Source organism: Miniopterus schreibersii, assembly GCF_964146895.1.
Source record: "Miniopterus schreibersii genome assembly, chromosome: 3".
NCBI classification, from domain to species: domain Eukaryota; kingdom Metazoa; phylum Chordata; class Mammalia; order Chiroptera; family Miniopteridae; genus Miniopterus; species Miniopterus schreibersii.
Genome location: NC_138103.1, coordinates 29528251 through 29556175, shown reverse-complemented (window position 1 = coordinate 29556175; position 27925 = coordinate 29528251). Strand labels below are relative to the sequence as shown.

The 27925-nt window shown below is 43.2% G+C and overlaps 1 protein-coding gene across 14 annotated transcripts in view; it reads left to right on the top strand.

Annotated features, from left to right (window-relative positions):
- CUX1 (cut like homeobox 1) overlaps positions 1-27925 on the top strand; it is a 337186-nt gene that overhangs the window by 30680 nt on the left and 278581 nt on the right. The gene's annotated exons all lie outside the window — the stretch shown is intronic.

The window sequence follows — 27925 nt, the reverse complement described above, 5'->3', positions numbered from 1 at the left end:
TGTCCCCCCCCCCCATGTGAATGGTGGTGCTTTAATAAAGGTACACTTTGGCCCTTAGAATTGGAATAGCTTTTTAATCACGAGAAAGTCTTCCTATTATTCATGGATTGTGAAAACCAGACACTAATACTTTTTTGTTGTTGAAGAAATCCAGTAACATTAAGCTTTCTAGATTCAAAGTAGGTCAGATGGCTAATGATTGAAAATGGATTGGCATCCAGACTGTCTTTGGAAACGCAAAGCTAGATTTGAGGCTGTATTTTTCTTTATCCTCTTTGTCATTAAAGTAACTCCAGTGGAAGCTGAGCTTGCAGTTGCCCAACCAGAGGTTAAGGGTGGAGCTGCAGTGAAACTAAGTTGAGGCCGTCTTCCCCCCACCTGAGCTGGGGGAGAAGGGGTTTGTGATTAACTCAGCCATGTCTTAAATGCAATTTCTGGGGGCTGAAAACATTAACTTTTAAAAAATGATTTAAAATTACCAATTGACCATATCCGGGGCTGAACCTGCATGATTCAGCTCCTTTTAAAAATATCTTTTCTCAACAAATTGCTTCCTTAACATTTTAATTTGTTGATCATAAAGGAAGCTTGCCAAATATTAGCCGTTCTTTTCCATTTCCTACAGCTTCGAGCTTTCCTTATTTGGCATATTTCAGTGGAATTGTAAGGTCACTCCCTATTTTTCTTCCCAAATAACTATATTTATTACTGTCAAGTATTGGCGGGTTTGATCCAGCTGTCATCAGAATGTTTGGAAATATTGCTTTTTGCCAGAATGCTGATTTAATGATCTAATACTGACATGGCTTGTTTTCTCTGCTGACTTGATAACTTGTTCAGTAAGCCCCCCCTCTTAGCGAGCCCCACTGCTCTTTCTTTCCCCCCTGCCATAGCTTTCTGGGCAGTGTTTTCAAGACCGTAGTGGAAGGGTATGTTGTTTCCCTCCTTCCTTCCCTTCCACGTTCTCTTTCTTTCTCTCTCCCTCTCTCTCCTTCCTCATCATCTTTTTTCTTCCTTTTTTTTTTGAAGAGGAGAAGACCTAGGTGGTAACAAAGACTCCTTCAAGAAGCTAGCATTGTTCCTGCTTGGTGTTTTGAAAAGTACTTAAAAAAAGTTTTTCTTTATGAAATATTTCAAACATACATCAAATTGGAGAGATGACTATAACAAACCCCCATGTACCATCACCAGCTTTACCAGTTATCAGCTCATGGCCAGTCAAGTTTCATCTCTACCCGCACCTGCTTCTGGAATTTTGAAAAGGACATCATATTTTATTCATAAATATTACAGTACATATCTATGAAAGATAATGGCTTTATTTTTTAAAAGAACACCATAATCACACCTAAAAAAAAATAAATGAACAACATGAAGAAAGAGTTTGTACTGTGTGGCGCAGTGGTGTTACAGTCTGTGGTGTCACCTGGGAGAGGTGGCTTGATGCAGAACTCTGCCCCAGGCCCAGCTCTCTTTTCTCTCTGGCCTCCACAGGGCCTGGGGCTACTTACTGCTCTTTTTGAGCCCCTGATTCTTCATCTATAAAACCAGGGAGTCGCATTAGTTCTTCTGACTCTCAAACCTTGAGTCTGAATGTGTGAGGTACTGACTCCGTTAGAAGTGGTCTGTCACTCAGCTAGGTGGAGGAAGTGGGCATGTGCTTTGTGTTGACTGTGTCAGGTTCCCAAAGGCCATATCTATGACATTCCTGCTGGATGTGGGAGTTTGAATGTTTTACTTCAGCTGCATCCACCTGGTGGTTGAATGGGTGCTCCTGGTCATCTTTTATATCATGGCAGATTGTTTCATGTGCCACAGATCCTCCTTTGCCGCTTGTGCTGATCATCTGAAACTCTGCTCAATAGTCGATCCTCTAAGTGGAAGATTTGGTTCCACATTTAGTAGTTAGCTGCTAAGGGTCAATAACAGGTGTCAAATTTGCAACCCATTTTTACCCCAATCTTTCAGAACTGAAATGTTTCGGTCATTTGAATTTAACAAACCACCCAACGCTGTACCAGATGCTGGGGCTACAAAGCTCCTTCAGTGCTGACTGGACCTCCAGGAGCTCCCAACTGGCAGAAAGGAAGGAGGGCACATGTCCAAAACTTTTACTACAGTGGGGCTGGGCCAGGTGTAGGACTGGGGGCTCAGTGCTGGGAGATGGGGGGAGAGGTGGGGTGGAGAACAGGTTCTGACCAGTCCTGATTTGGTGGTAATGGGAAGAAAGCATAAGTGGGATTGCACTATGTCCAGGCTGGTGGGGGATGGCAAGTAGTTGTGTGTCAGTCACCCATAACCCTACTAGCAGAGTTATAATCGCTGTTTTATGGCTTTATGATAGCTATTCATTCAGTTAGTGACTCAAAAAGCACATATTGAACACCTGGCTTCGGGACACACTTCTTGATTCTGAGATTGGCCAGGAGAGGTCAAGATAATTCTTGCCCTCAAGGAGCTTACATTCTTGTAGGTTTATATAGTAAGTAGTATTGTATGGTAGATGATGTTTGTGGTCTGTTTAGTTAACTTTACACATTATACTAGGCTGTCCATGGAATTATTGGTCTGCCAGTCCAGTCTGCAGTGGCCCTTCAACTTGACAGAGAACAGCTGCCTGTGAAATGTGACCCTCTCAATGCCAGCTAGCCCCCTAATGCAGGCTCAGAGGTGCTCAGAGAAGGCTTTCCACTGGGCTGGCTCATGACTTGCCAACCCTTTTCCTTTGGGTTGCTTGTAAAAGGGTGGGCACTTCCTCTTTTTGAGTAATTATATTTACCTAATTTGCATTGGGGACATCCTGGTATAATTTGCAACCCAGGTATGCCCTTAAATTGTTTCATTACCAGGGTTGGTGTAGGGGCAATTGTGTCAATTTTCTTACAGTTTATAAGTGTTCAGTATGTGTTTGGAAATGCCAAACCTGAAGTTTAAAGTTCAGAAAGGATAAAGACCTTTTATTGTTCAGTGTATCTAGAAAATGTGGCTCCTGATTCAAATATATACGCAACAGAAGAGTATAATGAATCCTTTTGTACCTGTTACCCAGCTTCAATAATTACTTGCTTATAGCTAACCTTGTTTTAGCTGTACTTTCTCATTCCCCACCCCAACTTAATTTTGAAACAAATCCCAGACAGCATATCTTATTTCATCCATAAATATTTCACTATCTCTAAAAGATAAGGATTTTTAAAAAACACAACCACAATACCATATTTCCCCCCAAAAGGACAAAAATTTACTAATATCAACTATCTAGTCATTACTCAAATTTCAATTTTTCCATAAATATCATAATTTAAAAAAATTTTTTGAATCAGAATCCAAGATCCTCACATTGTGATTGGTTCATAGGTCTTTTAGCCTTTTAAGTCTCTTAATTTACTGGTTTCCCCCTCTATCTCTCCCTTCCCCTTGTAATCTGTTTCTGAATCTGAAGATCTGATTTGGGTCGTGTTTCTGCCCCCCCCCCCACTTTCTTTTTCTCTGCTAGAGTCCTTCCTAAGCAATGATATGTATTTCTATCAGGAGGTCACGAGACATGTAATGTATATGTGATTGCAAGGTTTCTTCCCCCTGGATTTTTAAAATTGTAAAATGCACATAAAATTTACTATCTTACTTATTTTTAAGTGTACAGTTCATTGATATTAAGTACATTCACATTGAACCATTAGCACCATCCATCCACAGCACTCTTTTTATCTCCCCAAACCCAAATTCTGTCCCCATTAGACACTAACTCCCCATTTCCCCCACTCCCCAGCCCCTGGCACCCACCATTCTACTTTCTTTCTCTTTGAATTTGACTACTCTCAGTACCTCATATGAGTGGAATTATACAGTATTTGTCTTTTTGTGACTGGCTTATTTTGCTCAATATAATGTTCTCGAAGGTTCAACCATGTTATAGCATATGTCAGAATGCCCTCTTTTTAAAGGCCGAATACTATTCAGTTATATGGATAGACCACATTTGGTTTATCCATTCATTGTGGATGGACACTTGGGTTGCTGGCATGTTTTAGCTATTGTGAAAAATGCTGCTAGGAACATGCTGTACAGTTGACTCTTTGAGGTTCTACTTTCGATTCATTTGGACATATACCCAGAAGTGGGATTGCTGGATTATATGGTGGTTCTATTTTTAATGTTTTAAGGAACCGCCATACTGTTTTCCACAGTGGCTGTGCCAGTTTATGTTCCCACTAATGGTACACAAGGGTTCCGATTCCTTGCCAATACTTGTTGTTTTTGTTTTTTATAGAACCCATTCTAATGCGTGTGATGTGGTATTTCATTGTAGTTTTGATGTACATTTTCCTAGTAATGGTAGTTATTTTTAATAACTTATTAAATTTTATATTATTTCTAGGGGTACTTCAAGACGAATATATTTAGTGAGCCACCTTAATTATTTCTTTAAAAAATGGGACATACTATTTTCCGTACAGTACTCACAATGTGTATTTGTTTGAAATGTTATGTAGAGCCACCAAAATTAGACCAGTCCTCTCAATCATGAAACTGACACCCAGACAATTCAAGTCTTTGCCCATGTCCTCAACCCTGTGAGATAGAAGAGGAGGCTGGGGCCCAAGTGCCTGGGATCAGAGGCCCAAGTCTCCTCCTGGCCCTGGCTGCTTTGACCTTGCCCATTTCCAGTTCCCTCTGTGGTGCTTCAGTGGGGAGGTCCAGGTGCACAAAGCCCTGTTTGTTTGGCCATACATGCCCACCAGCAGTTGCTCTTATTACAGAGTGGTTATTCTTATTTGTCAAGAAACCCAGAACAACTGTTTTTATTCTTCACAGTGGATGCTTATGCACATGACCTTTTGAGAACATATTTCTGGATCCTGTAGAGGCACCAATGTTCATGCAGATTAGCTAAGTTAAATCTTTATTTCCTTCAGCTGAAATTGCCTCTCTGTTTCTTTAAGAATTTCACTTTGTAGAGTTACTGTGTTTTTCATGCTGTTAAATGTTTATTAGTAATCCTGTATAATTTAATGTATTGTTTTCAGATGACTGAAGAGCCCTTTGGCAGAGACTGATACTGCCTGATGTTAGTTAAACCTGTCCCTCCTTGTCGTGGTTGGTGATGTATGGTGCTGGGTGTCTAATGCACATGGGCAGGATGGGACAGAGTAGAGTCTGACAGTCCAACTGCAAGCAGCCATGTAGCATGTGTGATGTGCATGTTTTGGGGGCAGCTGGCATCCATTTACACTCTTGTGTATAGTCTGTAAACACAGATGTTTGTGAATGTAGGAAGTGTGTGCATGCACCTTGCAAGTGCAAAGGTATATTGAGCACTGTTTATCATGGCCATGATCAAAGGTTTAATCACTCACTTGTTAAGCTATTCTTTACTTGTTTAGTAAGGGCCAAGCACAATGCTAGGTACTGAAGATTATGACAACCCCTGCCCTCAGGGGACTTATATTTTAATGATTTCAAGGGAAGGCAAAACTTGTTTTTGGGAGACCTTAGCAAAGTAGATGACCTTGAAATCTACCAAAGGATTAGATACATAGAATGCTTGTTTTCTAGTCTCCAGACAATAGAGTCATATCAAACCCTTTATTGTAGACATGAACATTTATTTTAAGCACTCAAATTAAACTAGACTAGATAATGAGCAGGCATAGTTGTTTGCTGATCAGTCATGATTGATATAGTGAATAACTCATTAAATTGTTGGTAACAAATGAAAGCATAAGAATTTTAACCCTGAGACACTCTAAATGAGGCAAGCCATAACCATTGAGTTAAAGGTGATTCTACTTTGTCTTCTAAGCATTTGATTGACTTTAAAGCTTATAGAGAAGGCACTACTGGGGCCTTTGGGGAAATTGCCATATAAAAAGGTTCAAAAAGGTACATGGAAGTTATATTTAAAATTTTGTGTGATTTGATTTTCCTTGATGATAATTAGTGTGAGCTGTATACCACAGCATTTTACTTCTGTTTTCTTCTGTATGCTTAATTTTACAAGGTGGAGAAGATTCAGCAACCATGGATGAAATGATGGTTCTTTACACGGAGGTACTTTCTAGAACATGTGTGATGGAGCCAACTCAGGCAGCAGCATCCTGGTTGTTCAGGAGGCTCTTTGGTTGCTCAGTTTTAGTGGGACACTATTTATCAAGTCTGGCCACCAAGTGGTGAGTCCCATAGCCAGAGCCACACGGAAGCCCTGCTTATCCTGTGATGGTGGCAGTGACCAGGATGAGGTCATAGCCAAGTGGCAAGGCTCTGGCAGACCTAAGGCTCTGTCCTGGGGAGAAAGAGTGAGGCAGGGAGTGAGGACAGTTGTGTAGTGCACTGTGTTCAGCAGCCTCTGACACCTGGGGTGGGGGGCACATCATGGGAGCCAGCAGGTGTGACAGTTGACCAACACTTAACCTGCTGACTTTTCATTTTGCTCCTCACATCTCTGGGTGTCTCCAAAGCTCAGACTTCAGATAATTTGCCCTTCTCTCTTTAAGCCAGCTTCTGTGTAGGATCACTCACTTGCAGCTTTAACCTTCTCCTCAATGTTGCGGCGTCAGCAGCCCAGTTCTTCTGGACTTGGTCACTTGGTGGCTAACTTTCCTTCAGTCCACTTGAGATCAGTCTCATCTGTTTGAGACCAGCCTCATCTGTTTGCATTCCCCTTTGTAGATCTGGCTCGTGCCCATGTGGAGCTGGCTTCTGTCCTGCTTGCTTTGGCCTAGCATCTCTGGCTGGCCCCTCTGCCATTTCACTCTTTCCCTCCAGTCCGGGCTGCTCTCCCAGTTGCAGGCATACCATCTCCCTCCTTGGTCTGTCTTGCACTGTGGACATGCGAGGTGTTGATCTTCCCAGGGTGGAGCTCGTACTGGATACACAGTGCCGTGACCCATGACTGCAGCCCTGTCCTGCTCTTCAGGGGACCCCTCACTTAACTGGGCAATGGGACACTTATGGGAAAACTTAGCTACATAGAACTTGGTGTATGTTTACTGCAGGAGATAGCATGAGCAGCGCAGAACTCAGAGCAGACAGACAGTAAGTGCTTTAGGAATCTACAGCAGAAGGGTCACTGTGCACTTAAGGATCTAGATTGTGTCTAGATTTGGAAGGGAGTCAGGAGAAAGGGCAGGAAGCCTTAGTAGGAGTAGGAGAGTAAAGGGCCTGAATAGCCAGGCATAACAGGTTAGGTCTGGCCCACTTGGAGGTGCCACTGGAGATTTTTCTGCAGTAATGTGTTATGGCTCCATTGATGTATCAGGAAGACCTCGTGCTTGCAGAGGGTAGAGCCTGTGCTCTAGGTTATGAGGGCCTGTGTAAGGTGTCAAAAGATGAGAAGGAGTAAAAGGAAGTCCACCCAGGACTCAGTAACTGCGGACAAGGAAGGGAGGAGACTAGGATATGAGCCCAGGTGTGCACTTGGGCATGACTGGAAGGTGAATCGAGTTCTTGTTCAAAAACCCAGATGGTGGGAGGGGTGGCAGTGTGTGGGGAGGGATATGCTGCCTTTCAGACATCCTGAGTAAATAGAAACATTCAGGGACAGGGTGGGCCCACCTGTCTGTGCTGAGTTCCCAGTGCCCAGGACAGTGCCTGGCACTTATTAGGTGCTTAATAAATGCATTAGGTTGAGGGGAACTCAGAAGTGGCCACAGGTCTTCCTAATGCCTGGTAGAGTTCCTTCATTGACACCATGTAAAAGAATGAGTCCCCTGAGGGATAGAATTTAATGGGAAAGGTTGCCAGTGCCTAGGGCTGCCATGGGAGTGCTGCAGGTAGGGCTCAGTGGAGGGAGAGACATCAGCAAAGGAGGCAGGAAGGGAATGAGCAGTGGTAGGAGGGAAGCCACATGACATAAGGTCAGCCAAGGTCAAGAGGCTTCTGGGAGGAGGTGGTTTCTGTTCACTCAGGAAGCCTTGGGTTCTGGCTCAGGGAGTCTTAGTATCCTCACTGTGGAGAAGGTAGACAAGTGGGCACTGCCCTGACTGGAAGGCTATACCTTGTTCAGGTTTCTCGTTTCCCCTGCTAGTGTTTGGACCTCTGCAGATCTAAACACTCTTGCTGGGATCTCGTCTAGTCCTCCTCCACTGCCTTATTGCCCACTTCTCTTTAGGGACACTGCTTCATTGCTGCAGCGGACTGTCCACCCACTCCACGTGCACCCACCAGCCCCACACTCCACCCCCAGGACCACCACCACCTGGGAGGCCAGGTCCTCATCCTGCCTGGCTTGGGCCCACCTCCCCCAACACCCTCTCTGAGCCCAAACCCAGACGGCAGTGATGACCGAAGGCCCCATCCCTGCCCTCTGCCCCGTGGCCCTCTTGAGCCCCTTGTCAGCATTTGGTCCCTGTGTCGTCATCCTCTTGGAGCACCTTATGAGGTCATGCAGGTGTGGAGCAGCTGCTCTGTCCTCAAGGTTAGTTTCACGGAGAGGATTGTGTTGTCCACCTACCTAAAGCCCTGATGTGGGGTGTTCCAGTGAATGGAAAGTGTGCTAATTCAGTCAAAGCTATTTCTTCACTGCTTTTCATAAAACTCTCATCTAAAACTTAATGGATGAGAGAATCTAGGGAATCTTGTCAGATTATTTCTTGAGGAAACCTCCAGAATATGTCTTAAAGGGAAACATCACTGCAATCTTGATGAGGCTGTAGGATGGTAAATACCTTAACCTTAAGTGGCAGAACTGGTTTAACAAGATTTTTCTAACTCTTTGTGGTACGGGATTTTCATTTTCCCTCTTTTAAAGTTGTTCAGATAAAGCTGTGAGGGTAGTACAAAGTTTTGCTTTTTTAAGTTGGTAATGAGTAATTTGGGGGTAGATGCTTATGAAGTCTGTAAATACTTTTTAAAAATCCTTGCCTGGTGCCATGCACATATCAGTTTTATAAATATTAATGTAGCTGGACTCACCTGTCTGTGCTTTGGAAGGACTGAGATACCCAGGGGTGGGTGTCACTCAGAGCAAGCGGAAGCCCATGTTCTCTCTCTGACATTTTCTTCTCGGAAACTTGCAGCACGTTATCATGGCAGGTGAGCTCCCTTTTTTGGTTTGTTTTAGTATCTGATCCTAGCACCCAAGGTTGGGGAGATTATGGGGTTAATCCTCCTGCATTCTGACTTGCTGACACTGTTAGGGAATACCGGGCTCATCAGAATATAGACCTCAGCTCAGCTTAATTTGGTCCAATAGTAAGGATTAAGAGGGGATGTTCTTAGTTTCACGATGGCTTTCAAAAATAAAAGCCTGTCTTTCGGTTTTGTTTTTTTTACACCTATGAAAGTGGCAAGATTCTAAGTCTGGATATGTCAAGGGTTTGCAGTGTGAACTCTGTGTCCTCTGTGTCCTGTTGGTGGACGTGCAAGCCAGAACGACCACTTTGGTGAGCAGTTGTTGACAGTGCCTGCAGGAGGATGACGCAGGCTCCCTCCTAGATGAAATCAGTGTGATCTTAAGAGATGTTTTTGGACATGTGTCCAGGGAACATTCACTGCAGTATGCTCTACAGGAGTAAACAGCTGGGAAGAATGTGAAGGTCTATGGGGGGAGTGTGGCCATCCAAGGATTTCTAGAAGGCAGGCCTCATGCCTCAGGAGTGGTGGGACCTCATAGACACAGCATAGAGCAGAAAAGGCCAGCCGAAGGGTGTGAGCAGTGTAACTCCGATTCATATGGAGTTAAATATGTAACACCATACCTTATGTTGTTAATGTCACCATAAAGAGCTAGTAATTACCGAAAGATTTTTTGGAAAAGGAAATTGCCGAATTCTGGAAAGTGATGGGTGGGTGGGAGGAGGATGAGACTTAAGAGGGTATAATGGGGGCTCCAACTATAGTATTTTATTCCTTTAAAAATAACAAATATAACGGGATGTTAAAATTTGATGAAGCTGGATGGTAGGTTCATAGGCTTTTAGGATTTTATGTATGCTTTAAATGTATCCTTATAAGAAAAACAATATCTACTATCTAAGCATATATATGAGTAGGCTTTAGTACTCTATTGCACTTATAGCCTGACTTTTTCAAGACTGAATGTTTTATGTGGGATCTTGTATATCTTTCTTTTCCCTGCTCATTTATAGAATACTAAAAATATGGTGACTTTAATTTTATTTGTTGGAGAACTTTTATATTCTCTTTTCATATTTTAAATATTGGAAGGTAGATGATATTCTCTAGGTTCCTCTGCATTTTCAAGAAAAGAATTTTAAGTTGTATTTCCTCCTTTGAATTATGCCTTTTGAAAGAAAAATAGGTCCTTGCCTATTTCTGTTCAATAACAGTGAATTTTCTGCAGAAAAATGAGGACAGAAGAACTGCTGAAGTAAAAAGACCCGTAATGACTGCGTTTCCTTATGTTGTCCTTAGAATATTCAGGATGCCTTGGCAAAGGTTAAACTATAAATTATATTTAGTATTATCCAGGCCATGAGTCTGGAATGGTTTCATATTGTCCCTGAAACAAGAGATGCTTCCAGAATGAGATTCTGGCTTAATTGAATTAGGATTATTGCAGTCAGGATGGGAGTGAAATGGTACATTCCTTTCGTGCCAGTTGTGGGGGATATTATTAAAGCAGGCCGTTGATAGAATAATATCCTGTACTTAACTCAGTGTCTCTCTCTGAGGAAATAAGAGCTTAATATGCCCCATTCAATTAATCCTGACAACATCCTTAAAGGTGAATAGAAGGCAGCTAGTATTATCTCCATTTTACTTAAAAAGAGCTAAAACATGCCGAGTCTGAGCTTCCCTGAGTATATTCAGGAGCCTTAACTCAACTGGGAGCTGAGGGGAACAAGACTCACGGAGGAGGAAGGAAGTATTTATGATGTGTCACCATGGTGCCAGACTCTATCAGGAACTCTTAGGATTGTGATCTCTTCATCTTGAGAACAGTTCTGCAAGGTGGTCAGTGGTGCTATCCTGGGGTCTCACGGAGATGTCCAGTCATTGGCCCAAGTCCCCAAGCTGGTCAGTGACAGGCTTGGCTCTGACCCACCAGACTCTTAAGTTCATGCTGTCTCACCAGGCCATGCAACCAGCTTGGTGGTGTGAAAGAAACTACTGGGATCTATGGTTGTAGAAGACAAAGGTTCAGTGTATTTGAAGCAGAATTGACAAATTCAGTTGTGGATGCCCATGGGAAACAATTCTACCTAAATGAAATAATTTGGGGTCATTGAGTAAGCTCCAGGGAATTTGAACTCACAGTCTTGACACCGTCAGGGGTGCCCACCCCAGGGCTTCAAAAACAGATGCACCTTTCATAGCACCTACTGAGAGATTTTATTCTGCTACTTTAACAGGGTACTACCATGTGCCAGGGGCTAGATGACTTTAATTTCTAACAATTCTGCTTGATGACAGGGAAAGGTCACCAGGAGGAAATAAGGCTAATGGGGACCAGTTGTCGTCTTTGTGTCCTGGTGTCCTGCTCAGGGCCTTGTAGACACCCTGCTTTACAGGCAAGAAAAGGGAGGGTTAGGAAGATGAACTTGTCCAGGGCCACTTTCTCTTAAATGGCAGAGCTATGATCCAAACCCAGACCTCTTTGATTACGAAGTTCATTCTCTCAGATACAATAAACTGTGTACCATGCCTTTGGTGAGCTAATGTTTTTTGTTGTTTTTAAAAAATATTGCTAATCACTCATAAGAAATAAGAATGAGGGCTTAGATTTGAGCTGTTTTGAATTAGACAATGATTTCTCTTATTGTAAGCAGAGGTCTTTATTAACCGAAAATACTTGGCTGTTAGACATGGTGTTTAATTGCTGTTAGAATGTATTTTTGTTACACTGCCCTGTAATAAGCCAAAGAACTGTCTGTGCCAGACACAGAAGGGAGGATGAAAACCCTTCTCCAGCTCCCCTCTGGAGCTGCTGGTGTTCTGTTCGCTGTTTCGGTTCTGGTCTGTTTACCGCTTCTACCTCGCCCAGGAAGAGCACCTGGTCTGGGGACTGGTCAGGACCTTCGAGCGGCGGGGGCGGGGAGAGCCTTCTCATTACGCTCAGGTGTCCCATCTCTGTTTTAGTGGTGTGCTCTTCATTCTCTGGCCTAAGAGACTTGTGCCATTCTCTGTTGTTTAGGCCTTAACATTTTGCCTAATAGAGAAAAAGCAGCAATTGATTTGGCTTTTTCCCCCCCTTAGAAAAAAAGGAAATGACTTTATCTCTGATTTTTAAAAAGTAAGAAATGCTAATGAAATTAAGAAATTACAAAAAAGTATAAAGAAAGAAATAAAAATCACCACTAATCCTATTACTGTTAACATTTTGGTATATGTCCTTTGGGATCTACCCTTCTCTCTGCCCCAGGTGGGGTGGGGGTTGGGGGAGCTAACGCTTTGGATACTGTTCTGTAACAGCCTTTCCCAACCTAGAGTTTACTATGCTATTAAGAATATTTTTCAACGTTACTTTAAAAAAATAAATATGCTGTTTCTTGGAGGTACATGTTAACATAGTATTCCACTGTATTTCCTGTATTTCATTAAATTGATTTTCTCTTTTTCAACTTTTTACTACTCTAGACTACATTGGAATGAACATCCTTGTACACATATGCATGTTTTTTATGATTACTTTTAATGTCTGATTATGTCCTTAGGTTAAATTTCTAAAAGTATTGAGTGAATGGTGTGTGTATATTTTTAAGACTTTGGGTACATATTACCCAAAGTTTCCAGAAAAGATGGACCAATGGATAGCAACAATTGCATCAGATCCCTGTATTACTTATTTCTGAATAAGTAACATAATCTCATGTTTCACCCTACTCCCCCAAAAAAGACATAAGGAGAAGTCTCCTATCCTCTCCCCACTATTGTTGTTATGCTTCTTTGTGTATCCTTCCAGTTTATTTACACACGCAGAAACAAATACAAATATGTATCATTTCCCCTTATATACACATAGTCTAGCATGCTATGAATGCTGTTCTACACCTTGCTTTAAATTTTTCTTTTAGATTTTCCTAATCAGTACATGAAAGCTTAAAATTCTCATTCTCTCTCTCCCTCCCCCTCTCCCTCCCCCTCTCTCTCCCTCCCTCCCTCCCTCCCTCCCTCCCTCCCTCCCTCCCTCTCACACACACACACACACACACACACACACACACACACACACACAGAGCTACATGATATTCCATAGTGTGGATGGCCATGTTTGATATACCCAGCTCCCTTTGATAGATACTTGGGTTGCTTCCAGTTTTTGCCCTTACAACAATGCTGCCTTGAAGAACTTGGTACCTTTATACATACACCGTTGGACACTGGTGCACGAGTATCTGCAGGGTACATTCCTGCAAGGAGAGTTGTGGGGTCCGTGGGCATGTGCATTTGTGAATGTAGTAGGTACAGCCCTCACTATTACTTAGACTCCCCAGCACTGATGAGCCTGTTCTCCACAGCCCAACACAGAGTCCACATTTAGTTCTAATTCTTTCATGATCACTCTAGTTGTGCAAAAAATGTGTACATAAGGAGTGCAAAAAACAAAATAAAACCTACCACCTCTCTGGTAGGCTTGTAAGTGCCCCTTGAAAGGAGTCAGAAGAGAGAATAAAATCGGTTACCATGGGACACCACCCCCTACACTTGGGATTTACCTCCCTCCGCTCCTCTCCAAACTGAAATAACACCACTTCCTTTCATGAAACAGGCAGCGGCTCTCACTGTGTGCGACTAGAAAAGCAATGGGTCTCTTTAGAGACTGACCTCACAACTAGCAAGCAACAAACTACATACAGCTTCACTAACTGGTGCTTGAAGTAAACATTCTGCCAAGGAAAAGCTTGAGGAACCTAAATGATTGCAGCTAAGACTGTCAAAATGTAGGTGGAGCCAGTGAAGAAAAGTCTGGGCCTCTGGGTTGGCTGTAGCTGTAGCCCCAGGTGAGCCAGCGGTTGCAGCCAGTGTGGCAGTTGCAGAGTCAGTGATGGAGCTCTAGAGATGATTTCGTGGACTAGACAAGTCCACCTTCATGCAGTTTTGTTCCAAATAGTGCGGTTCCAAAACCACAAAAACAAACTGCTACTATTGAATACAGTGTGATTTTTTTGAAATTCTATTAAGAAAGATAAAAGATGAACCAGTGGCTTACAAGTTTTTCAAATAGATGAAACTATTTTCTTCAAAGTACTGTTAGGGTAAAAGCTTGTTTACATTGTGATAGGAGCTCCTGCCCTATCTATCCAGTCTTTGTAATACTCGGTAGTGTTACAAGCCCACATGCTTAAGTATCTGGAATTGTTGCATTTCGGGGCTTTTTGAAACTCCTATAGGGGACAAAGTAAGGCTGACTTGTGCTGTTGAACTGAGGGAGTTTCTGGGTCTGCCCATGGGGGTGGAGTGCTGGGAATGCAAGGCACCAGTGGAAGCTTTGGGTGACTTTGACTCCCTCCCTGCCCCTCTTTGCCCCTCCTCATGGCCCTTTCTGATGGCTTTAACATATAAATATTTATAAGTCATCTACCCTGTGCAGGAGTGGTCTCCTCTAAGCACTTTGAAATTAGGGTGGATCCCTCCTTTCTCTCTGTTTTATTTCTTGTTCCTAGCCCTTTATCTCTTTGCTTCGTTCTTCTAGATAAATACATTCTAATCATCAGTGTTTCAAAGTTTCTTTCTCAGGGGCTAAGTGTTAGCCCCTTCTTGGATGAGGCTGGTCTTGCCTGAGGAGGCTGGTCTCACCTGAGTAGGTTGGTCTTACTGTGGCTCTGATGGTCTTCAGCATTCTTCCTGGGCTTGCTGCCACCTGCTCTGTAGGCCCAGTCAGCCAGCAGTTTTCTCAGGCAGTGTGACCCCTACAGCGGGCTCACCTGGACTCCTGAGAGGTGTTATGCTTTCTTTTGAGACCTGCTGTGGTTCACTTCCTCCATCGCCTCAACTTGCTGGGAAATAAAAGTGGGCTCACTGGGGTGCTTAGTGGGCTGCATGCAGGATCCCTGGCGGAGTTCCAGATATAGGCATTTATTCATCTGTAGGATCAGCTACTGTGCAGAAGCACCATGGTGGCTCCATGGAAGGCATCTAGCTGGTTGAGCTGTGGTTACTTGTGGTCATTTAGTGCAGGCCAGACTGCTTCCTCCTTGGAGTCTGTGTGTGTGTGTGCGCGCGCGCACGTGTGCGCACGCATGTGCATGCATGCATGTGCGTGTGTGTACATTTGCAGTTAATACAGGATCAGTCAGGAGTCAGCTGGGGCTGGAAGGGAAAGGTGATTTTGCTGGGGGGAGGAGAGGATGTATTTCTGGACTGCAGTGCACACCTTGTCCAGAATTGTATAAAAACCTACAAGAAAAGGCTTGCTTTAAAAAACAACTGAAGTCACATAAGACTCAAAGCACAAGAACATCCAGAATGCATTATATAATGTGCTCCTCTGAAAAAACCATTTTGAACAAACTTAGGAAAAAGATTTTTTAAACGGCTTTCATAAAAATATTCCATGGAATGGGTCGGGTCATAGGGTTTGGATAACTTGCCTTTAGAAAGTTCCGTTCCTGTGTCCTGATTGTTGGTTGAAGTTTGTTTTGGAAGGTTCAGAAGTCCCTGTTCCTTAGAAATGGCCATGTTGGGCATGACTACACAGTGAGTGTAGAGGAGGGTCTGCGTCCCCCGCAAGAATGGGCTTTGGGGGGCTATTGCTCCTTATCACACATCCCCCAGACCCCTCTTGCTGGCCTCATAAAGAAACAGATGGCGAACCAGAAATAGCTCAGAAATCACATTGGCTCCTGGCTACATAAAGGGAGAGGACTGGGACCATAAAAATTTGAAATCTCCCAGGAAAGGAAATTATTCCCTCAATGAAATATCGATGTAAGGGGAGCATTTAAAAAGACAAAAATTATGAACCCAGATTCAAGTTGAACCAGATACTGTACTTTAACCTTTTTGAGAATTGTTAATGTAAAAGCAAATAGGATGAAATATAGACTATAAAAGCAAATTAAATCATTTTATGTTTCCTGGTTTTTTATGTCTCATGATACAAAAGAGCTAATAGGAGAGTAGGTTTTGGAATGACGACCAGGGGGTATGTCAGATCGTGCACAGGCTGGGACCCTTCAGGAACAGGAGAGAAACGAGCCGGGAAAGGGCCTAGATTTGGGAGCTCTGCAGACCCAGAGACTCCAGAACAGAATTCTCTGTTAAGAGCATTTTGTTGAGCAAAAATTGCCTGTCCTATGTCCGACCAGAAGGAACAGATATTTAAGAAAGATGCCTTTGTCTGATTGATTTGGGGGGAGCCCCCCAGTAGTTGATGTTTTATGTGGAGGTGGGGGAAGCTGGGGCTGAGTTACATGTATCTACCTGCAGGAATAAACAATTCTTTTGAAACATCACTACGGAGGGAAAAAAGCAGCTTAAGACTTATCTGAAAAGGAAGTGGGAAGTTAAAGTTGCTGGAGATCTCATTACTGTCTGTCTCGCTAACCGTAATTAAAAAATGCCTGAATGATCTTAATAACACATGATTCAGCTGACAAGCACTAATTGCCCTGTATCAGGCCAAGAGAAGATGAATGTTGTCAAGAAAACCACAAGTCAGACAAGCTGATTCTCTCTTAGTCTGACACCGTGTTCCCTTGTACAGACCAGTTTTTACTGGAGCCCTTCCAGCATCAAAAGAAGCTCCTTACCTTCCCATTAATTTTCATCGCTGGCAGGCCCGAGTTGTTTGTGACGCACTGTTCTCATTATTCCTGCTCGCCTGCTGAGATCTCAGGTCTGCAGACAAAATGTAAATATGTTTCTTGCTCTTATCTTGGTACTTTTTTAAGAAAAGAAATCCGTTTCCATTCAATACTAATGCCCCTGTGGGCTTGTCAGTGAATTACATGGCATTTGGGAATTGATTTTCTGACGCCGCCGATTTGTCAAGAATTTCTTCTGCCTTTTCAGCAATTTGACAGAACCTGTTGGGCCGCCGAATCATGTGATTGGCTATTCTGCCTGCAAAGAAAAGGGAAGCAACAACTCTGTGATGCTTGGACACCCAGAAACCTCCTTGAGGGGGCGGTTTTGCAGAAGGAGGGGAAGAATGTTGGTATTGGCTTCATCCTACTCTTCTATAGGATGGCTGAGTCATTTTTTCATGCTGAATCATAATCTGAATATAATATTGAAATTCAGTTCCAAAAAAAGAGGGCGGACTGCCTCTATATCCTGGGCTGTGTGCTTGTGGGAGAGAGGACCGCAGGGATACTAAGGCCCTTGCTGGCCCTGATCATCCACTATAACTTTCACACTTGTGTGCATCAGTCTCTGTGCTGATGGGGGAGGCTCCCTACAGCGGGGAGGGAGATGGACACAGCACCTGCCCTCCCCCGGGTGGGTGGACCTCTGTAGGAAAACACAGTGGCAGGGGGTGCTAAGTCCTGACCAGCATCTTCTGTGACAGCCCTGCCCCTGCCCTCCTGAAAGGCCAGCTGGGAGTTGATGGAGAGGTTGGCTTGAAACCTTTTAGAGCTCTGTGGGGCTAAGGACTAGGTTCTCAAAATCTTTGAGCTAGTGCCCTTGTCTGAGAAAGAACCTCCTAGGTCTTAACGAATGCTCACTGTGCTTAGCACAGTGCTTGGTACACTGTGAGGCAGTCAACGTTAGTCTATTGCTATTACCTCTAAGGTTTGGGGAATTAGAAGAGAGGGTTCAAATTGTCTACTACATTGAATTGCACATTAGCAGCACAGTAAATTGCTGAAAAAGTAACTTACCTCTTAGTAGAAAGAGGCTGATAAGGCTGGTAAATAAATAAGCATAACACAGTAAGTCAGTTCATCCACTAACTTGGTAAAATGAGGGTGACTATTCCCTGAGCGTTCTTTGCTGGAGGGGTGATGACCATGCCATCTGACAGCACTGTGGAGCCACCCCCTCCACAGCCTTTGGTTTAGCCTAGCTCGCAAAGGTGTCTCTTTTCAGAGACCTATTTCCCTGAAATTAGAATAAAGTGGAAATTTGTAATGATTATCAAATACTAGCAATGGGCTTCGTTGTAGAAAAAAATATCATAAAGGAAGCTGTGCTTGGTGGCCTCTCTCATTACCTTTTGTCTTTGAAACTCAGGGCCTTGCACAGTGCCCCACAGACGTTGTGGCAGCCGTTATTGCACATGTTTCAAGAGGAACCAGCAAAGAAATCTGCATGTGGGTCCCTGCGTGTGGGCTTCTGATGGTAATCTTCCTTTCTTGACCTGGTGACCTCCAGAGTCACTAGAGGGCGGACTCCCACACAGGCAGTGGACAGGCTGGTCTCTGTTTCCCCCACCCTCAGCTTGTCCTGGGACTTGAAAATCAGGGCTAAAGCCTGTGCAAACTTCTAAGGCCCCACTAGTTCTGCATATTTGAAGTAGCAGCACCTCTGTGTGGTGGTATGTCACCTCTGTCGTTTAATTTATGAATAGCTCTGAGTCACTGGAAGCCGCAACTAGAGAATTCAGATCAGAGACTGATTCCAAACCTCAACCTTGCTGGCTCAGTTTTCAAATTTTAGGCTGTGAAGGGGATGGTTGTTCATTTAATCTTCATGTTTTGCTGATTTTTTTATATGTAGGAGTGGTGCCCATCACCCTGATTTTTAAAAAATTATGTTATTTGTTTTATTATGCGAGTCTGTCACACAGTCTGAATGCGGAATGTTTCCATCCTTTTAATCAGAGTCCTGCCAGTAATCTCTGTTTACAATAGAGCTATTGAAAAATTATATTGGGATGAAACTGGCATAATATAGAAATTGTTGGCTTGTGTGAGATTTTTATAATATGTACATAAGAGACAAAGTTGGCTTTAGTTCAGAAGGCTATTTCTATTTATTGTTGTGCTTTTCTTAGCTAATATGATAGAGCCCCCATGGCATGCCAGATACTATTGAGAAATACCAGGAATGGAGTCCCTGGCCATGGGCCTCGCCATCTCTTGTCTTATCTGTAGAGCCCTCCAGATGGTTTCCCAGAATTACTTGATTCCAGCAACTCCTTTCTCCTTTCCCATGATTCTATACATGCTTTTCTCCCCGGTAATTGCTGCAGTACTAGTTTGTAGATGGGGTGGGAAGGCACTGTGCCAGTGGGGGCCTCATCCCAAAGGCCCAGTGCTGTTTCAACAGGCAATTGTTTAAGCCCCCTGCCGGTGGGTGAGTGTTAAACTCCCCATCTCCACCCTGGGAAAGCAGGCTTCTCCAAGAGAACAGAATAGTAATAGGTGGGGCTTTTAGACAAAAATACATGTGATTGTCAATTTTATGGATTATAGTTAATTCTGTTTAATGTTCTTTTTTTCCCTTCCTTTTTGCAAAGTCCTGTGCATGATCATACATTGCCTTTAGTTAGCATAGAAGTGCTTAATACTTGATTTGGCACTTTAATGGATATTTACACAGTGACACCACAAATGTTGGATAAACAGGGGATTTGTTCTAATGGGATCTTCAGCGATTCAAAGCCACGCCCCCTGCCCCCACCCCACCCGTCCCTTCTGGAATCCTGGGCTCCACTTCTGCCTGGTTTTCATGGTGCTGTAGCAGCCAGGACACTCTTCGCTGGAGCACTCCACTCACTCCTCATTTCCTCGCTGGGTTTCAGGCTCTTTGAAGCACTCACTTCCTACCCTTTCTCTGTGTGCCCTCTGCAGTGCCTATTTCTGTGATTTGCGTGTAGCGGAAATATTTGTTGAACTGAATTATTTTTACACGAGCCTTTTCATGTGGCCAGCGTTTTGAGGTCTGTTTCCTTTGGCTGGAGGCTGGGAGAGAGCTGTTCACCGAGGAGTGTTGAGAGCTTCAGGTATAGGGGTGCCCTGCTCTGTGCTGGATGCCCCCTCTTCTTGCCCAGGGGATTTGCAGCCAGGAGGTGGGATGAGGCCAGTGCCCACGTTTCCCCATGCTACCTCCCCCCAAGTGTTTAGTTGGAGATGAGTGTGACTCCTTAATAGTGATAGTCAATATGGAGGTTTAGAAGGCCTTGGATTGACACTCTTAGAGGAGCAGTTTCCTCCTGCTGCCAGAGCTGGAGGAGAGAAGAGAAAGGGAATCTGCCCAGGGAACCCCAGACCTCAGAGGCCTGTTGTCCCCAAAGGCCCAGCTTAGTGCTGTCAATATTTCCTCTTTGCATCTTGTAAATTAGTTAAGAAACGTTCATGTTTTTCAAATATACTTTGTCTGGCTTTTTCTTATGAGACTGTTGGTTTCAAAGAATAATAACAATAGCTTCCACTTAAGGAATAGTTACTCTGTGCCAGGGACTGTTCTGAGCTCTTAACTTGGTCAGTCCTCACAAGCTTCTTGCACACAAGAGAAAAGAGAGATGAATTCCCCTCCTCTTTCAAGCAGGTGGCAGGTCTGGCCCCAGGGTCCTCACTTCCTTGAGGAAGACACTTTGGTAGTGACAAGTGAAGAGTTTCCCAGGTCTCTCCCATCTCCTGGTAGACCCAAGTGTCCTCACCACTGTGAGCATACTTACCTTCCTAAATGTCATTCCCAGCTTTGGGGAGTCTGCAGGGACTTACCATGAAAGGGGCATTGGCTTTTCCCCTGACATGCAGTACTTATGTGTAAGTCTCTAAACCAGCCTGGCTGAAGTTGGATTTTGTCCCCTAGTGTGCTGCAGCACTGTGGTGGTCAGGCGGGCCTTGATGCCCTGCACAGCCACTCCCACCCCTTTCCTCCCACCTGTTCTGGGTCACGGTCACCTTGTTGTGATTTGAAGGCAGTTTGAGAGCTCACAGGTTTTCTGGCTCGTCTGGGTTTAATGCTACACCACAGGGACAAAAAGAGCGCCCAGGACTCAGCCACAGATCAGGAAGATCATTTGTGCCCCCAAACGTGTTCTTTCGAATGAGGTCAGTGATGAATGCTGTTGGGAGTCACCTCTGGGCTGGTGGACACTGAAAGGGAAGCTTTGGCAGAGGCTCTGCTGGCAGGAAGATCTCTAAGGGGCACCCTCACCAGGTTGGTTAAGGTGCTGGTGTCATTTCCTCCCCTCTTTCTGACATGGTCATTTCACCGTCCTCTTTCTTTCTGAATTGTGTATTCAGAAAGAGGGTGAGAGCCACCCAGGACACAGGCATCAGTGTTGAACCCAAGACAGGGGATACTCCCTGGCCTTGATGGGGCCCCCTGGGAAGAGAGAGTGGGCAGGGCAGAATCCACACCTACTGTGTGGCACAATCCAGTAAAACAGTGTCCTCTGCTGGGATTTGTTCTAAGACACTTCCTGCTCTCAGTAGCCAGGGATTGAAAAACCAAATCCTGCAGCTGTATCTGGTAATGAAAATGAACTTAATTTTGCCTAGAAGCTTACAAGTCTTAGGTGTCTTTTGGCTCATGTGCAGCTCAGTGATCATGGAGATCTTTGTGTGCTTCTCCAAGAGATCAACACATCCAACATCAGGAAACATTTGTAAAGTTGAAGTAAGGAACTTTCTGGATAAAGCTTATTGAGGGCCAATAAGTGGAATAAACATTTTTGAGCGTTTTCCTTGTACCTGGCATTGTGCTTTATTTCATTTAATTCCATTGGCTAATAAATTCATATTGTTTCTAGATGTATATATCTGCAAACTCATTTACTTATAAATAAATTTATTTAATATATTGGCTTACTGTCCTCTGTATTTATACTGTCAGCTTGAATATCTTATTCACTGTGACAATTTCAAATCCTAAACTGCATGCATGAATGAATGAATGAATGAGTGAATGAATGAATCAGGCCCACTCTGTCCTTTCTTCCCAGGATCTGGCACATAAAAGATGGTCATTTAAGTTTGCTGAATTTATGTAATCAATCCTCATAAAACACTACCAAGTTGGTATCACTCTTATTTTACAGATTAGAAAATTAAGACTCAGAGAGAAAAAATTTCCCCTGAGGATCATTTGTGGAAGAAAACACCCCCATTCTCTAGGTCCAGTGTCTTTTTCCCTACACCACAACTTTGTCTCCAGGTGCACATTAGTTGTTTTTTTCTCCTTTAATTTTTTATGTACTTTGAGCTTTAAAGGACTCATGAGATAAACTTGGGAAGAATAAAGCAGTTTTTTTCTTCTAAAACATCCAGTGCATGTGAAGTGTTCAGGAAATAATTTCTTAGAAGAAGGGAGCTCTGCAACTGCAAATACAATATTTTTGCTGCTCGTATGCAGGGTACTGGAACTCTCCTTTAATCCAAATGATTGGAGATGCTCTGTTTCCTGGATACTTAAGCTTTTCCACCTCTGCTTAGCTTAGCCAGGGCTTCAGGGTCTTTGGAGCAGAGACCCAGCTGCCCTGAAAGATGAACCAACTATTCCTGCTGGTGTGTGGCAGGGTGACCCCAAGGGTTTGGGGAGAGGGAAAACCTATGGAAGAAACCCACTGGGAGAAGGAGAAGAGAGTGCTAGGAAAAGCATGAGGTCACAGATCAACAGGTCACACAGATCAACAGGTGCTAGTATGGGGGGCTTGTGGGATAGCAGATAGGCCTGCCATTGTTCAGAAAGGGGTGATGGGAGTCTCTTGGCTCAGAGTAGGAACCATACCCTGGGGTAGGAGGGCACTGGTCAGAGAAGGAAAGGACATTATTTTCAGAGGCACCAGTGGTCCTAATCCTAGGTGGTTTACAGGAGGGCTCCTCCCCGTCCCTAGGGACTCCCTCTCCCTCTCCCCCTCTCCCTCCTGCCTTAGATCAACACTAGCTGGACAGTCGACCCTGCTGTCTGTCCTGGGCAGAGTGCCTTGCAGAGTCCTGCACTAGATTTATTCTTGAGATTAGAATGAAACATCCATCTTATGCTTTTAAGTTGCTGCTTTTGTGGGTCAGCATGGGGGGAAATGGTGGGTCTCTCTTATAAAACATATATAAAGGTTGGTGTGAAAAGTAGAAGCTTTATTCTGTTTTGTGTATTTTCACAACACAAATCTACCTTTCTACTTTCTGAATTTATTTATTGGAACTATCATTTAATCATTATGTACTTAATGAATTGGACAGGTTAACCTTGAACCTTTTCATGGCTGTGGTTATTACCATCTACCCCTTCTCACTTTACATGCTAACAAGATCTTTTTTTATTTCTGAAGTGTGGTTTGACATTGTTTAAGCTGTTGCTTGCTTCTTATTTTTGACTCTCTTGTCACTTAAGTAAGATGTCTTAATTCTTTACTGTTAGATCACTTAGCAGAATTTTTTTTTTGCTTGCTTTTTTTTTACTTATTAATATGTTTTTGTATTGTGTTTTGAACATGTTCCTGTGGAGGCATCTTTTAGAATTACTGTAGATCCTGTAATTATGTTCTCAAAGATGTTTGTTAGATATAGATACCAAAACCACTTTAACTATTTTATTTAGAACTGTAATCCAGGGAAGTGGCTGTTTGCAATGAGCTTGAGTCTGGGACTGGATCCTCCGAGAATGCAGAGCAGAAGTGGAGACACACTTACAGATCAGGGTGGACTTCTAACCTGCTTTAGGTGCTGTGGAGAATCCACAGATAAGTAAGGCAGCTGCTGTCATCTAGGAGCTGTGCTGTAGTACGGCCAAGAAGGCCCACTGATAACTGAAAACTACACAGAATTTGACACAGGCTCCAAAGAATGCAGACGAGGGAGAAATAGTTCTGATTGGGGTGGGAGAACAGGGGAGGATTCATGGAGATGGTGGCATTTGAATTCCAAATTTGGAGTTGTTGGGTTCAAATATTAATTTGGAGGCAGGAATCCTTTACTCCTCCCCACCCCCAATTCAAAGAAATTGTGACATTTTGATTTTTAAACCAGTTGGTCTTGGGTGTTGAAATTCTGTATGGAGAATATCTGCTAATTTTTTTTTGTCTCCTTCATTACGTAGCGTCAATAAATGTTAAATTGAATTACTTCTAAGGCTTTGTTGTTGTTGCTGTTAATTATCTGGGCTGCTCTATTTTGTTTCCCACAGACTACAGACTGGAAGCCCCGGGTCGGTGGGGGTGGTGCTCATTTTAGTTTTTGTTCCCATAAACCGACCCGTCAGAGGTGGGGACTCACTAAATGCTTGTTGAATGAGTCAGAACCCGGAACGTGTTTTTTGAGTTTGTCCCTATTCTGTACCTCTCCTTGCTCTGAGCTGGCTGGTGGCAAGCTGGGGACAGATGAACTTAAGAAAACTGCATCTAGAAGCAATTTGCTGGTCACATTCTTTCAATTTTAGGTCTAGTATTGTTCCTTTCCCTCCCATTTGGTGAAGTGGTGTAATGCTTTAGCACATTTTAAATAAGATTACACAAGCTGCTGTTAGTTGGCATCAAGTGTCTTTTAATCTGGAGAGAAAATGTTACCTCCTTCATTTGCAAAACAGAGTGTTTCTGGCACCATATTTCAGAGTGTCTTCTGGTGGTTCAGTTTTTCAAAATGTACTGTGGGCCTCTAATTACCCTCACTTAGTCGCCCAGGGCAGAAATTGCCGCTTCAACAAGAAAATTTTGTAATGAGCCGGAGGAAATGGGCTTGTCGTCACTATGTTATACACAGCCTAAAAAATATATGTGGATTTTTATTTCATGAGAATGTGACAGTTTAATTGGAAAATGTTGTTAAAATGTGTTTTCCCTTCCCATCAGTCTGTTGTTAGTGCTTATATATCCCAGCTAGAGTCAGTTAAAATTGGTGCCCTTTCCCAAAATACTTTTTTTTCCTTCATTTTTTGTGTAGAATTTTGTGATGCTAAAATCTATGTTTGTTTAATTAGGCCCTGGAAGAAATTGAAGGAGAGCTGTATTTAAAATTTCAGACCATTAAAGCCCCTGAAACTATCATAGATGAAAGGCACAAAATTAACTTTAATATTTATTATATGAATAAAACCAATAGGGAGAATATTTCCAGAAACCCTTTCTCTTTTTCCTTCTTCCCACGACTGACTGAGTTAATAGCAGACCTGAAAGCAGGCACGTTTGCTACTTTTTCTTGTTCTGTTATTAGGAAATAACTCTTAAGAGGGAACAGAAACTCTCAGTCTCCTTGTATTTTGGGGCCAGGTCGTAAACTTTATAACTCACTAGTATAATAAAATGTTTGTTGATAACATAATCATATTTTGTTCTCTGATAGAACAGTCCTAATTTCTACTTTTATTGGAGTTCCTTTTAAAATTTTAATTTCGAAGACAAAACCATGTGCGAAGTGCTTGCCTCATAAACGGCAAGTTCTTAAAACATCAGCTCCAGGGCTGTGGAATCAAGCTGGCTGACTACTGGCCCACGAGGAGCTTGGTAGGAAGCATGTTTTGGGCACGGCCTGTGAATGTCTTTCATCTTTTGAACTGCCATACCCCATTTGGGCTGTGGATTAGCTCAAGACACTTGTAAAAAAATGGACAGACCTAGTTGCATCAAATGAAGACTATGGGCAGAAAGAAGAGGAGATCTCTGCCTAGCTCCAGCGCTAGTATTTCTCCTGTACGTGCCCGATTTCCCAAATTGGATTGGCTGTTGTGATGGAGAAGATTGTCAGCACTATGTAAATGAGAAGTGAAAGTGCATCTCATGCAGATAATTTCTATGTAGATAATTTGCCATAAAAATTTATATTGCCGTCCTTAAAACCTTCAGAGATTTAGTCTGTCTAGGGAAAGGTGATTTATATGGTATTAAAACACTTTTTATGTTCCAGTCCTTTAGATTTAATGTTTATTGCCTATAAAAATGAAATCTTCTTGTGGATATTTAAAAGTTTTGGTACTGTGTGAAATATATATTCAAGTTTGAATCTGAAACGCTTTGGCGATATAAATAAGTGGCAAATTCTCGTGCTGCCATTGGTGCCCATGTCTCTGCTTTGCACACTTAGGAGGTTGCACAGGTATGTGTCTTCTCACCATGGTGATGTTGCCGGGTAGGAAAATGTCTCACGTGGGGATTTTGGTTTTTTTGTTTTAATTCAAATTAGCTAACAAGTCTAGAAGTATTATAATTCCTCAGAAAATTATGCAAGGTGTGACCAGAATTTCATTCATATCTGTAGAGCTGCATAAATTATGGCCCAGGTTTTGAAGAATGGATGTGCTTTGGCAATGCATATCAAGTGCAGAGAAGTTTGGGGACTTTGACAGGCCGTCAGATTCATAAGCAATGGTAGGCCTTAATGCTAGTCTTAAATAAAACTCTTACGGAGAAATCCAATAGGGCAGTGCTGCTGGGGAGGGGAGCCATTAAACATTTTGGGGGCTCCTGAAGGATGTCTTTTGAACTGATAGCCCTGACGAGGACCTGGTTTGATTGTGAAGTAAAGCATGGTTTCTGAAGCCTTAGAGTGTGCTTTGCTGGTCCGGATCCCATCTGACTAGCCACTGGAGTTCAGGGATGGTGGCCTTGCTGAGCCTTACGACCCAAGCGCCTGTCCCAGGTTGAGCCCTGGTCAGCTTTCCAGGTTTCTCCAGGGAAATGTTTTTCCTGGAGATTTGCAGGAAAAGGTGGAGCTAATTAGCAAGGCCACCCCATTATAGTCACAGTGGGAATTACAACTGCAGGTAGTTGGGAAACTGGTCCCAGTAGTTGGAGTGAGCCGCCTGAAGTAAGACACTGGGTGTGGAGACTTTGGTCGGGCTCCCAGATTTTGATACTATTGGCAGCAACGGAACTTGAGATTTTGAAATTGCTGTGATGGGATGTTCTCACCTGTACAGTGGAGAATACTCATTCATAGGTGGGGTGTATGTGTCAGTAAGCTTCATTGCGTAGCTGCCCCATAGAAGGGTTTGGCTCAGCCTCCAAGGGCAAGATGAACCTGCATTCTTAAAGAATTTTAGGGAAGTTAGATGGAGAGAGCCACTGAAATTCTGGCCCCTCAAGATGGAACTTAAGTGGCTTCCTCCAGTAATCTGATAGTCAAAACCTGTCCACTAAGATGTCACTGCAACTGAGCTTTCACGCAGACCCAGTCAAAAGATAATGACTGTTGCTTAACTATTATAATCCTGAAACTGGTGGCAGTATGTAACGGGACAGATTACTGATAACTCAGGGGCCACATTTTCTTGTATCACAGGTAAAAGTGAAGCAAGGCAAATGCCTCAGGGTGGCAGACTGCAATCCACAGCCTCCCTACTTTCAGCTTTCCTTAACCCACACAGGTGGCTTTCTGGACCGGGTAGCTTAGTTAGTGACAGGTGAGGCTGGAGAAGGGGAGGAGATATAAAGATTACCACCAGACATTTGGGAACAGTCTTGACTAGAGACGGTGTGTAATCAGTATACATTTGTTGAAAGGTAAACGTGTGTGTGTGCGTGTGCAGTGACAGTCATGTCTCTGAGTAGGGAGGGGATGAAGCAACACCATAGTCAGTTCTGTGTAAAAAAAAAAAAAAAAAGCCAATGACCAGATTGCTAGCATTGCTTCTGATATTTCGGTGCACTCCCTAAGAAGGAATCGTGAGCTCACCAACTTTGGAACTCTTCTCTGTCAGTGTGAACTAGACTTTCTGCAAGGAATTTGAACACTCAGACTTTCAGTGACAGTGTGTGAAGTGAGGCCAGTTACAGAGCGACATCTACTAATATTTTTGGAATAAAGCAGTTGCTAAAATTAACTCCAGTCTGAAACTTGATGGATTCTCAGTCATAGAATTAACAGGTTTCAAATGAAAAAAAAAAATGAGCTGGATTAAAAATAAATATTTATGTTGGAAATTTGTTAGTCTGTCCCTAACAAACTGAATACGAAGTTTTTCACTTCAGAGAATTTGTTCGCCATTTTGTATCCATGGGAGAAGTGCATATTCATAATGTATAGACCATTAGCTGTTACCCACCCCCAGCAACCTCTCATGAGTGGTTAGCATTGTCATTTATGCCTCAGCATTGTCCTTTATGCCAGCAGTCAGTCCACAGGAAGAGTACGATGCACCCTGCTCGCGGGCTTCTGAGCTGACTTGGATGATCAGTAAGTCACGCACCTGCTAC